The sequence below is a fragment of the Cryptomeria japonica genome, chromosome 11 (assembly GCF_030272615.1).
Source record: "Cryptomeria japonica chromosome 11, Sugi_1.0, whole genome shotgun sequence".
Taxonomy (NCBI): domain Eukaryota; kingdom Viridiplantae; phylum Streptophyta; class Pinopsida; order Cupressales; family Cupressaceae; genus Cryptomeria; species Cryptomeria japonica.
The window spans coordinates 501790008-501803086 of NC_081415.1; the positions used below are offsets into that span (position 1 = coordinate 501790008).

The 13079-nt window shown below is 32.0% G+C and overlaps 1 long non-coding RNA gene and 1 pseudogene across 1 annotated transcript; one reads left to right on the forward strand and one right to left on the reverse strand.

The window, feature by feature from the left end:
• The first annotated feature begins 2401 nt into the window (after positions 1–2401).
• LOC131068275 (uncharacterized) lies at positions 2402–3767 on the forward strand (annotated as a pseudogene).
• Positions 3768–3966: 199 nt separating this feature from the next.
• LOC131068258 (uncharacterized) lies at positions 3967–4889 on the reverse strand. The gene is made up of 2 exons (XR_009359332.1): positions 4340–4889; positions 3967–4241 (listed from the first exon to the last, which is right to left on the reverse strand). It is a non-coding gene; the product is annotated as an uncharacterized LOC131068258 (long non-coding RNA).
• Between the last annotated feature and the right edge of the window lie 8190 nt (positions 4890–13079).

The window sequence follows — 13079 nt, forward strand, 5'->3', positions numbered from 1 at the left end:
GAAAAAAATTTAAGGTAAAAAGGATCTTACCTCTTGAATCCTCTTGCCACTAGCTAGGTTTTTGGGTACGCTGGCCCATAAAGCAACACACGTAAAAACATAGAAAAATTTCACTTTGAGTGCTGACGTATCCTACAGCTCCAGAAATACTTTTTTCTACTCTTGCAAAATAATAATATTCATATGGTTACTGGATACTTTGTTTTGGCTTCATTCCACTTCAAGCCTTCAGAAGAAGAGCTTCCATGTGGCTGTTATCCTGCATCTCTTTTGGTGGTTGGACACCTCTATCTGACCACATGCTGAAATGTGGCTACATCACGAACTTCAAGTGGTCAATATTAAATATATAATGCTCTAGTAAAAAATAAATATGTGAGGTGGTTTCGTTTACAAGATAAACAGAAAATATGGAAGCACAGTCAAGGCACGTGGATTACTTTCCATGTTTGGCTCGCAATTATGTTTTCTCTATTTTAAAGCATCCAATTTTAAAACATTATCGGTCCTTCCTAATTTTACAGTTTTTAATACTGGCCGCTGAAAATAGTTACAGTATTTAGATACCTACTCTTCCCACTTCATATTTGGCAATTCAAAAGTGCACAAAAATTGTTTGCGTCATTTTCATTTAATGACGGTTCGAGAGAATCTACACTAATATTACTGGCTTCAAAATTATGGATTTTTTAAATTATTGTATGACAATTTAATCGCTAGTAATTTCATATTGTATTATAGGTAATTTATTGACTGTTTAATTTTTGGTTTTTTATCTTTTGATTTGAATTTGTTTGAGAGTGGGCTATTCATTGTATACATTTTTGAATGCGGGTCAATTCTTTAATTAATTTAACCAATCAAAAGAAAGAATTAAAATATTCAGACAAGAAAACTATAATACAAATTTAATTTTTATTTTAAACAATAATAAAAAAAACATTTACCTGCATTTTTATTGGTTTGTGTGAGTAAGAAATTCAAACTTTCCACACAAAAATATGCATAATTGTACATAAAGTACATTATTTATTACAGATGACATCACTATCATTATATAATTACATCAAATGTCAGAAACAAAAATATTTAAATGTCCACGAAAATCAAGGTACTCTGCCCATGAGGAGGCTGGACTGGTTTTACCTTTTTATCTGACGTCTTTCACCTCTCGTTTAGTATTAAATATGTTGCTATCACATCTCTCAGTAAATATGTTGCTTTCATATGTGCTAATTTACAAGAACATTTTAGCATCGGGTAAGAGTAAATTTTTTAATAAAACTATTCACTAAAATTTTCAATACTTTTTATTTCTCCCTTTTATTTATTAACTATGTAAGTGTAGCATCTATTTTATTTTGTTGAGTGCATATTTATCTTTAAAAATTAAAAGAAAGGGACCACATTTTTTCAGGAGATAGTGACCACATCACCCAAAACCCTAGTTTTACTGCCTACCTTGATCCGGTCCTCCAAAAACAACTGGTTTGGTTCGAAATTTAGAAGCAGTTTTTGACTTAAACAAATTGAATGGGTTCATTTGAAACATAAAAATAGAAAATTAAAAAATTAAAAATTTTGTTATAATTATAGATTATTTTGACTTGGAAAAACAATAGAAAACCAATTACTTCATATCATTATGAAGTAGATACTTATACATTGATTGACAATATATGCTATTATGACATAGTGTAGCCTTTTTTGAAAAATTAATAATATGAGAAAGGATATTTTGGATATTTCTAAAGTATACCTTATGTCACTATGTTGTGTGTTTCACAAGTTTACACGTGTTTGGTGTTATGGGTTATGTAGCTAGATAATTCTGTACAATGATCCTTTCAATTGTTCTCTTTCATCCTGATGATGGTTCACACAGTGTGACCTGAAACGTTGATGCAAAAGCTCTTACATAGTTTAATTTAACAATCAATGAAAATCAACAACATGAATTGTAGAAATTTGATTAATGTAATCAAACCAAATTTCCCATGAATACAATAAATTACTACATAAAGACCACTAAACTAATAAAAATAACTATAATTACGTCCTTCATAATAATTTCCAATACATAATATTTTCCAATACATAATATTAGACTTTGCATTTTTCCTCCTTTTACATCCACTATCATACTTCAACGGAGAGGACCCACACATATGCTTCTATTTTTTTTTTGTTTCAGTTCCATTAATTTCGAAGTAAATTTTCAGCTAATTACACTCGTATAATTGTTTCATATACTCGAGGAATCTCCGGAACGCTTCTTTCGACGAGCTTCATCTCAATTTGGACTTGGAACATCCTTTCAAAACATCCTTTCAAGTGATATAAAAAGTAAGTATTGAAAACACATTTTCCATGAATTTCTATTCGAAATAGATTCCTAACAATGGCAGAGAAAGGAAAGCGTTGTTACAACATTGCCCACAAACTTCAGAGCCGTGAGATTGGTAAAAGGTTGGCCTTGACAATTGTTCATCCTCAGATTAAGTTCCGCAATTTTCAGTTGCAGGAAGAGTTTGATACAAATCAACCATCCAAGATTGTCGAAATAGTTTCAGCTCGCGGTATTATATTTGCTTTGGCACAATCAGGTGTTTGTGCTGCATTTGACAGACACACAAATAAAAGGCTCTGCTACTTGAATTTAAGTCCACACGACCTTATTCGAAAGCTGTACTATAACGAGGAAAATGATTCTCTCATGACAATATCAGCTCATCCTTCCGATAGATTCTCACTCAAGGAACAGAACAACCCTACTTGAGTACATTAGAAGAGCTCAACCAGATGCTGTCTTTGCTTTGTTTGAGGGTGAAAAGCTCGTAAGGCTCGATCCTCTCAATGGGAAAGTTCTTGTTTTTTCAGCTCAAGATCATATTTACAAGGTGTTTGATTTGAAGAACTATACACTCTTGTACTCCATATCTGACAAAGAAATTGAAGAAATAAAGATCACTTCTGGTATAATGCTCTTAAAATCGAAAAGAAGTGCTTGCGGAAGTATTCTTCCTCTCAGGATCTTATCTTTAGAGGATGGCAAAGTTTTGAAATCTTTTCATCTTGCATTACTACCCAACAAAGAGATAGAATTTTTTGAGCTGTTCCATTACAAGATACTCCTAAAACAAGAGAATGAATGCCTGCAAATGGTTGATGTTCACAGTGAAAAGAGGACTGAATTGAGCGGACGAGAGTTTGAGAAGCCTTCAACATTTATTTTTTTGATTATGAAACGATTGTTCTTGATATTTAGCAGTGGGACTGTTTTTGTATGGAATATGCAAGGAGAGCTGGTTGCATCTTACAAAAACAACTTCATATGGTTGTCTGCTTTAAAGATCAACACAAGTATTGTTAAATTGACTCATGATCAGCTACTCCTTTCTTACAACAAAGTTCACAAGTCCATTGAAGATGATAAAACAAGTTGCTCAATAAACATAAGCAACATCTTGACTGGAAATTGCTGTGCTACGATTGGTGGCAGTGACCCAGATGTGGGCATAAATCGACCTAATCTATCAGTAATCCAGAGCACCTTTCAAGACACTCTTGAAGACGTTACTGCATTGTTCTATGACGAGGATAGAAATGAAATTTATACAGGCAATTCAAGAGGCCTTCTATATCTCTGGTCAGACTAATGTTAATGGAAAATAATGATTATTTTGAATTATAAGAAGTAAAAGATTTTTGGAAGGGCTTGTCCATGTAATTTTGAAATAAAAATGTGGAAAATGTCCATCAGATTCATATGTGCTTGTCCAGCTGACTTCCATGACAGTCTTCAGTAATTGGAATTAAAGCAATAACCAAAAGATATCTGAATATCTGTATTAATTAATTTCAGATGTAAGAAACGTTAATTAATCTATTAGCATTAGCCATCATTCAATGATAATGTAAGTAAAATAACTTATTTTGTTATGGTTTAAAAAATTGACATCTTGATTGCTTAATTTAAAAATTGAAATCTAAAATTTTAACGATAGATGTGGAAGGTTTGGTTACACCATGGAATCTCATGGAGTGCACTCGACTAGCCTGAACTAAATATTCAGCATTTTGTACAAAATATTTGAAGGAAAGTTGAACCTGAATGGGAAGGAAATGTTTCGCCATATGTATTTTCAGCATTTATCAAAAATATTCCTTCCATTATGCTTTAATGGATGTCCACGCCCTGTTCCAAAGCTCCCATCTTGCAAAACAATTCATATGTACATCTGCCAATTCATACGAAACAAATCCATTTTGTACATATCCTGTAATCAATGCAGTATAAGAAACATTTGTTTTTGAGGCATTCCGTCAAACAACTCACCTGCCTTGTCTGTGCTCCTACATTTTGCATACACAGTTACCAGGGCATTTGTAACTTCTCTATGCTTTGATAAAAGTCCATTCTCTATTCCAAAGCTCGTATTTTGGCACAAGGACGCTGGTAAAGGTTGTGAAATTTGGCTTTATAACTGCCAATTACATTTACTCGAAATTTCCTAAAGCCTTTCAACATATCCATTTGTGCATATCCTGCAATCATTGCGGTCGACGAGGACACATCTTTTTGAGGTATTCTGTCAAACAGTTCGCACGCCTTGTCTATGCTTCCACATTTCGCATTCTGAGAAAGCCCTTTTCGCTGTGGCCATCTGAGAAAAAGATTTTAGGAATGGTGTAAGGAAAAATAGGGGACAGAGGTGAAAATTCGATTGCTACTAAAAGGAAAAAAATCTTCGTGGTCAAGGTCGATTTGAAACCATATCTTCATTTTCTACGGGAGTATTCCATCAAGTAATGATCTAGAGGTTAAAAGGTGTTTGGTTTAATGGCAAATTATATGTTGTAGACATTTAAATTATGTTGAGTTCAAATTTTTTTCAATATCAAAAAAGAAAAAATATTGATCTAGATAATTTAAAGGATACATTGAAATGATATGTTTGTTAGATTGTTCGGAAGAAAAAGCTATAAGTCAATCAGCATTTTAAATTGACAAATCTAAATGTCCAAATAAAAAAAATAAAGAGAAGAAAAATTAACAAAGAGCCTATAGAGGAAAATATGGTACAACAAATGAAAATTCTAAGATCTAGGAAGTGAGGGCATCCCTCATTGTAGAGAGTAATGAAGATCACACCCTAGAATGTTAGGGGATAAAATTTACCTATCAAAATATGTTTTAATCAAGTGTCACATGGATATATCTAATGCAAATATATTTCTACTAAATGAAACTAAAATCAACAAAATTGAAATAGGAACCTTTTTATCAACATAGAAATGATTTAGAGAATCAAATGGGGATTTTGAAGGTCTTGGCATTCTATAAAAGCTCTCTACTACCCAACTAGAGGTTCTAAACTTTGGAAAAAAATTGGTAAATCAATAAAATCATAAGCTTTTCATCCAAGCTTCTATTTTTCTTCTCAATGTGATCTATGGCCATGTTGGTTGTGTTAAAAAGAAGAGAGTAAATGGGATCAAATTTCTAGCATCCTTGCGCCACTAAAAAATGGACTAGTTATTACTAGGGATGATTTCATTGCAATAATAGCTAACTCAAACAAAAAGGTGAATTTGGTCAAGAAACTCGAGTTAAGGTGGAATTTCTCAAACAACTCAATTTCATCTTCATTTTATGGACTTTATCAACTATTGGAACCTCTAGGACATCATTACAAAAAATGGTAGTTGCACTTGGTCTAACACAAGGACGAGCTTAAGTTACATACTAAATAGGTTTGATTAATTTCTCTACAATTACAATTCAGCCAATCATCCAATTTAAAAGCTCTATTCATCTGATCTCTAGCTCAAATCACTTTCCCATCTAACTGATGCTTCATGAACACATGAGTCCAACCAAAAGTACTTTTAAACTTGGAAACATGTGGTCCAAGCATTCTACCCACAAAGTCTTCTCTCTAAGGTCTCACTAATTGAATCCACCTTGTTGTAGGAATCCAAAATCTAACCAAACTAGAGCTAGTAGGTTTTGGAGAGGCCTAAAAATATTTTTGTAGGTCAAATATTTAGCTACAAGGTCTCAAAAATCTATCATAGGTGACTAGCACTATGTTGCAAACAAACAAAACTATGTTGTAGATGATAATAAAATAACTCTTTTTTAAGCAACAAACTCATAAAACTTTACCAATCACAAGATCCCACATAAACCAAAAAGAAACATTTTTTGAAATATTAATATTCTATTATATTTTATATTAGAAATACATATTTTATAATTATTTATACACATTTGCATATTGGATCAAAATACGAGATTACTTTATTCACCTTTCTTGTTGTTGGTTTGTTATGTGCTCCTATGTTCCTCTTTGTCTTCCTCTTCTCTATTTTTTGGATCTTTTTATGGTTGCCCTCTCTTCTTCTCTATCTTTTGTCTCCTTTTCCTCCTTTTGTTCTTTATCATGTTTTTCTTTTCATCAACAAAATCCCTAAAAAAAAGTGGAAACTTCTCCAAAATCTCACCTAAACTAGGTGCAACATTCAAAAATCCCATAATAGATGCTTGCAACCCATTTTTTGGTTCAAAAAACTTTTCCAGATTGCTCCCACTTCATTTTTCCATGTTGTTGCTCATTAATATTACTATAGTTAGTTAGTTTATTTCCTAGATGAACAAAAAAATAAGAATTTAAATATCCCTAAAGTACACAATGGTAGGTAGAAGACATAACAAATAAAATAAAAATGATCAATTGAGAATTATGTATGATTCTCCTACATCAAACTACTAGGGGATGTCCTCTCACATTATATCCCTCAAATTTTTCCTTAGAATTTTTAGTTTCAAATCTTTGATAAAACCTTCAAATGGGATCAAATTGACAAGATAACTTGTAAGATCATAGCACTTGAAATACGCATTATGACATGTATAATTTTGAACATATATAACTTGATTAGTATATTTGTTTTCGATTTTCTAGTGAATATAGATTTTTGAGCAATTATTAAGGTCTTTGCTCCACACAAAAAGAAAAATATTAAAATAGATTTAATTTAAAAATATATATTTATGCACTAGGTATTAATGTTCTTTACAACCAAAAAATAGATCCATACATAAAAGTTACAATGTATGATATAAAACTATGTCTATATTATGATTAGTCTCACTTCAAAAGTTAAAAATATACATACATACATACATACATATATATACATACATACATATATACATAATAACTTACCATTAAAAAAAATAATAACTTTTTAAAATTAGAAACCATAAAATTATAGATATGTATGTATGTATATGCACCAATCTATGAAAAAGATCTATAATTTTATGGTTTCTAATTTTAAAAAGTTATTTTTTTTTTAATGGTAAGTGTTATTCTTTGATGGGGATAGCTCCCTCTATTACTTCCAAAAGGAAATGCTTACATGGAAATACATTACACACCAGGACTAACGCTATATATATATATATATATATATATATATATATATATATATATATATATATATATATATATATATATATATATATATATATATATATATATATATATATTATGTATGTATGTATAATTTTATGGTTTCTAATTTTAAAAAGTTATTATTTTTTTTAATGGTAAGTGTTATTCTTTGATGGGGATAGCTCCCTATATTACTTCCAAAAGGAAATGCTTACATGGAAATACATTACACACCAGGACTAACGCTCCAAACTTAAACAAAAGATGGAGCACAAACACAACCCTATGACCTACACACCATCTCAACAGACCCTAGTACCAATTACATGAGAGAATGCATCAACTAAGACACCAAATCTCTGAGATTGAACAAGGTATTTGATGATTCCTCTATCAACCACCAATCATCTGAGTCCTTGAGCTATCTAAATTTTGATAGATCCTCGTCCAGCACACCTTGTCTAAAAACCGACCATGTATCCACAACAAACCTCCTCTTCCTCCTCTTCTTTGCCTTCCTCTCCCTGTCCTCTGAGTCCACATCACTACTTTCCTCTCCCTTCTCATTAGGCCCCTCCTGGTCATATTCTTCTTCAGACTCCTCTTCTGAATCTGATGAATGATATGTAGATGGGTTGAAGTAAATCCTTAGAATGCTTTCCTTGGTACCATTTTGCAACTCCAACAGAGCATCTGCCATTGCATCCCCATTCATTGCTTTCAAAAATTCCCCAAGTAACTCGATATACCTCTCCTTTGACTCCAGAACGTCGAACAAAGGTATGAGCACCACCTCATAAATAAAACAGTCACACCAATATCCCTGCAAATTCAGCGATGCATCCACCATTTCCAAAATCACCTCATGAATCTCATCCTCTACGTTGAACAGGTCCAAGCACTGCCTCTTAAGAGTTTCCTCATAATTCATGCAACTCATAGCAGTAAACAACGTCATCCAGCTACAATGCTTGTATCTCTGCCTCCCTTAGAACTCCACTACCCGCTCACTGCAATTAATTTGTCCTTAATGTATTTACACAATCCTAAATAGAGCTTGAAAACCTCTAGAAGAAGCCGAAATATCCAAAAAATATCCCAATCTCTCTACCCAATGCTTTGCATATCTGAGTCCAAATCTCTAGCTCTCGATTGCAATATCCTTCTGTAGTCGATCAATAAAATATGACAAATACCACCTCCTTCATGCTTATATCCCTTAGACGTGCCTGTTGATCATGTTTTCCTCCATGTACATCACCCTGCAGTGTAAACACATACTACCTACTACTACTAGAAAAGAGAAAAGGACATCACCCTATTCCTTCACGGGGAGGATCTTGCCTATCAATCTAGATAATCTTGTCAAGAGCCTCCAAAATGTCATGAAGATAAATCATCTTAAAATTTTCCTCAATTTCGACTCCCAAATTGGCCATAAAATTTGTCATTTTATTGCCTTCTCTGAGGGTGTGAACTAGGCCGTAATTCCCAATACTCTCCAAAATACGATCTATTATGGGAAGCCACCTACTCAGCTTACAATTGAGGAACTTTTGATTAGAAAATCCATTAACGACAATCTGCGAATCCCCTTCAATGATCACTTTCGATAGAACTTTGTCCACACATAGTTCCAATCTAGCTACCACCGCTCTGATTTTGGCTTCATTTTTGGTAATCTCTCCAAGATTACCATAGACTCCTTGTATGAAGGATCCATCCTCATTTCTTCGGACAGTCCCAAATCCTGCCTTGCCTAGATTGCCTTTACTAGTGCTATCAAAATTGAGTTCGGTCCATCCTTTGTCAGGAGCCTTCCATCTGACCTTTTGCCCGTCCAACTTCTTGACATTAAACTGAAACTAATTTGTCACTTTGAATGACCATTTGGACTCCATTGCCTTGTCTCATGTCATGAATCTTCTCACATTTTTTTCTTGAGATTGCAACTTACTACTTCCTCTATGGCTTCTTTAATCATGAGGATTAATTTCTCATTGGATAGGATGATCTCCTTAAAAGATTCTTCTATTCCTTTCTTTCCACACATGACAGACTAGTAAAGCCAGACCTACTAGCCAAATATCCCCCCACTTGGAGTTAAAATGAATTAGGCCATGAAGAGAGGAAATCCTTCATCTCTGCATTCCTGACAGTTTTCAACTCCACCATATCTAAAAACCATTCCCAATAAGAGCTCGCCACTAGACAAGTGTACAAAAGATGGTTAGCAGATTCCTCATCCCACATACACATGACACAACAACTCGGTCCTACTATGCCAATTGTTTTAAGCCTAATTCCTATCAACACTCTATCGTGTAAATCAATCCACTGAAATGCGCCAGCTTTAGGTAAACTTCTCTTGTGCCAGCACAATTTATACGACCAACCTGAACTTCTTGACCTGCCTAATTTTAAAAAGTTATATTGTATAAACATCACCTTTTTAACATATTGATAACTATAAAAATAAACTATTAAAAGTTTAATAAAAATCGATAAATTATTATTTTTATTTTATTTTTTAAATATATTTAAAATCTGCACACTAAATCTCAAAAGTCACTACTTCACATTGATCTTCAAATTCTTCACAATTTAGTTGTTATAGGTTTCAAAATTTAAAATTTGGTGGAAATGCTAACTTTAAAGTCTTGTTTTAGCCAAAAACTTGTACACACTATTGGGGGATCACCCATATATCAAATATGACATATCATAGCATTCTTACCATAAACACCCCCTCATGTAGTTATGAGTCTCGAGTACTTCATTTTGGATCTTAAAGCTTTTTGGTTACCCATTTATATAAAGATCACTCTTCAAACATCATTGTATTGCTCATGTTACAATTTAATAATAATCATCATCATATAATTTAATCTTAGGATATCATTGTGAAGTTCTTGTTTTTGAGAAAAATGCTTTCTTTTGTTTTTGGATTTCATGTTAAGTGTTTTTTTGAAAAATATGATTATTTCAAAGCTTTGATGTTGTTAAAAGAAAAACATTATACTCATAAAAACAATTTATTGTCCTTGTAGATAATTATACATAAAAAATTCAAATGCAATTAAGAAAGTGATTTTAGAACTTCGATATGGATATTGCTACCATAAATTTCTATTATTATGCATGCACAACATGAAGAAATATTTCCTTGAATTCTACACCTAATAGGTACCTCAAATCATTTGATTTTGAAATTTATTGTTCCTCCATTGACAAATTGGCAACCAATATGCACACAAGATATATACATTTCTTTTTCTACATAAAACAAAACAAGTCGTGAGTTTAATGTAGTATTGCATTAATCACAATTGACATGTTATTATGCACAATAAATAGAATAGCTATGATGCCTTTTCCTACACATGTCATCAAAAGTAATACATCAAACAACTTACCTACAGTAATATACCTAACAATTAGAAATGGTGACTATTTTAATGTATACAAAATGATGTTTTGTATTGCCTATTTCATCGAAAGCTTTGATTTTTGTTTTGAAGTTCATAATTATTTGACTTAATCTTATAATTGCAAACATCTCTATTATTTTATGAATGACACTTATAATCATACCAAAAATTTGAGATCAATTTCCTAGCACCATCTTCAATCTTGTCATAATGAGGAACCCTACTCATCAATTCTTGGTTATCTTCTTCTCTACTATCATCCAAAACCTTTCTCCTTTTCATATACTTATTAGTGTATTAAGTCATTTTCACTTGAAAGCGAATAGATTTGATGTTTTCTTGTAATTTGTGAACTTAAAATAGAGGTCAACATCACTATTCTTGAAATAATCTTATTAACTAGTCATTTTTTTCCAATAGAACTCAAACCTTTTGTAATATTTTCAACACTATCTTTTTCTAGGCTCTTTTCCTCTTTTTTGTCAAATTTACACCTAAAAAATATAATGGCACTTCTAGTTCATCATGAGTAAGTATACTTGATAATAGTTGGTCTTGACTAAATTTTTCATAATGAATAAAAAAAATCTCAACTATTTCCTTTGAAGTTATATTTGATGATCTCTTAGTAACATCACTAGGTTGCTCACCATAAAATCTCAATTTCTCTATATCAATTTTAATTTATCTATATTCTATTAACTTCTTTAATTAGATTCATATATAATGTATAAATAAAAGGAAGAAATCCTAACCCCTCTCCAACATCAAAGTTTGTTTGGGCCTCCTCCTTGACATCAAATGTGTGTGGATGGGCTTCCTCCCTAACATCAACTATGTGTGGTTTGGTCTCCTCTCCTCTAGTATCTAAATAAGGCTTGACTTGTACTCTAATATTTATATGTTGATCCCCTACACATATATTATAAAAGAGAGAATACTTTACAATTCTACAAAAAAGGCATTGAAAAGTTGTGAGAAGGTGAAAAAAAATGGTGGGGATAAATACTCATCTTGTGAGAAAGAGTAATTTTTATATAGAAAAGCCTTAGAGGAAAGGAGTATCCAAGGGATGGAACTATTAGAATAAGGAAAGATTAAAACCCTCAAAGAGTTGACAAAAATATTAGTGGATAGAAAACCTTGAAATTTGTTTTTCTAAGAGTTTTAGAGAGAGGAGATAGGTGAATATAGTGAAGATGAAATGATATACAAGTTGGATAAATCTATGATGTTGTATTAGAAGGGGAAGCTATTCAAGAATGCAATATGGAAGAGAATAGTTTGAAGATTATAATGAAGAGGAATGTATTTGTAGACACCTAAAATTGTCCTGTCGAATTAAATAAATATTTTTATTTATTTAATTATTTTATCCCAAGTCTTCTATTAATTAAATAAATCTGTATTTATTTGATTAGTTCATTTATCCTCTTCTAAGCCTTTCCTCATTTAAATAAATACTTTTATTTATTTAAATTGTCATTTTCCTAAATTAAATAAATATTTTATTTATTTATTTAATTGATCCCACTTCTCCTATTAATTAAATAAATCTTTATTTATTCAATTAATTCATTATCTTTTTCCTTCAATGACACATATCATCTATCTTTTAATTTTCCTCTACCCACCCTCTTACTATTTTTATTATTTCTTCTACCTACCCTTTAATCCTAGCCAACCATTTATCTTTACAACTCTTAATCTTATCGCTCCATTTCTTATAGTGTTCTCTATATAAGAGGATGTCGTCTTCCTTTTCAACCCTAATCAATGCATCTAATCAATCCAACTAGCTGATTAGTGTGTCTAATCAATCTTATGCAATCAAGTCTTCTTGCGATCAAGCTATCAACCACAATCCATTCTTTGTTGAGCTCTTGTGCACACATAAAATCTGAGAGCAAATATATCAAACAAGATCAATGGAGATAGGAGACAATGGAGATTAAAACCCTACTTGACATGTGAATGGCATATCTTGTTTTGTTATTGTTTATTTGCATAATCTTAGGTATCTCTATTGGTATTGGTGAATGTTTCATTGTAGGACCTAGATTGTTTGAGGTTGGATCTTTATGGTTTTACAATAGTTTATCATCATCACTTTTCACCATATAGAATATCCTATAATAAGTGGAGTTCCTAGATGTTTAACTAGTGGAAGCAATCCACATTA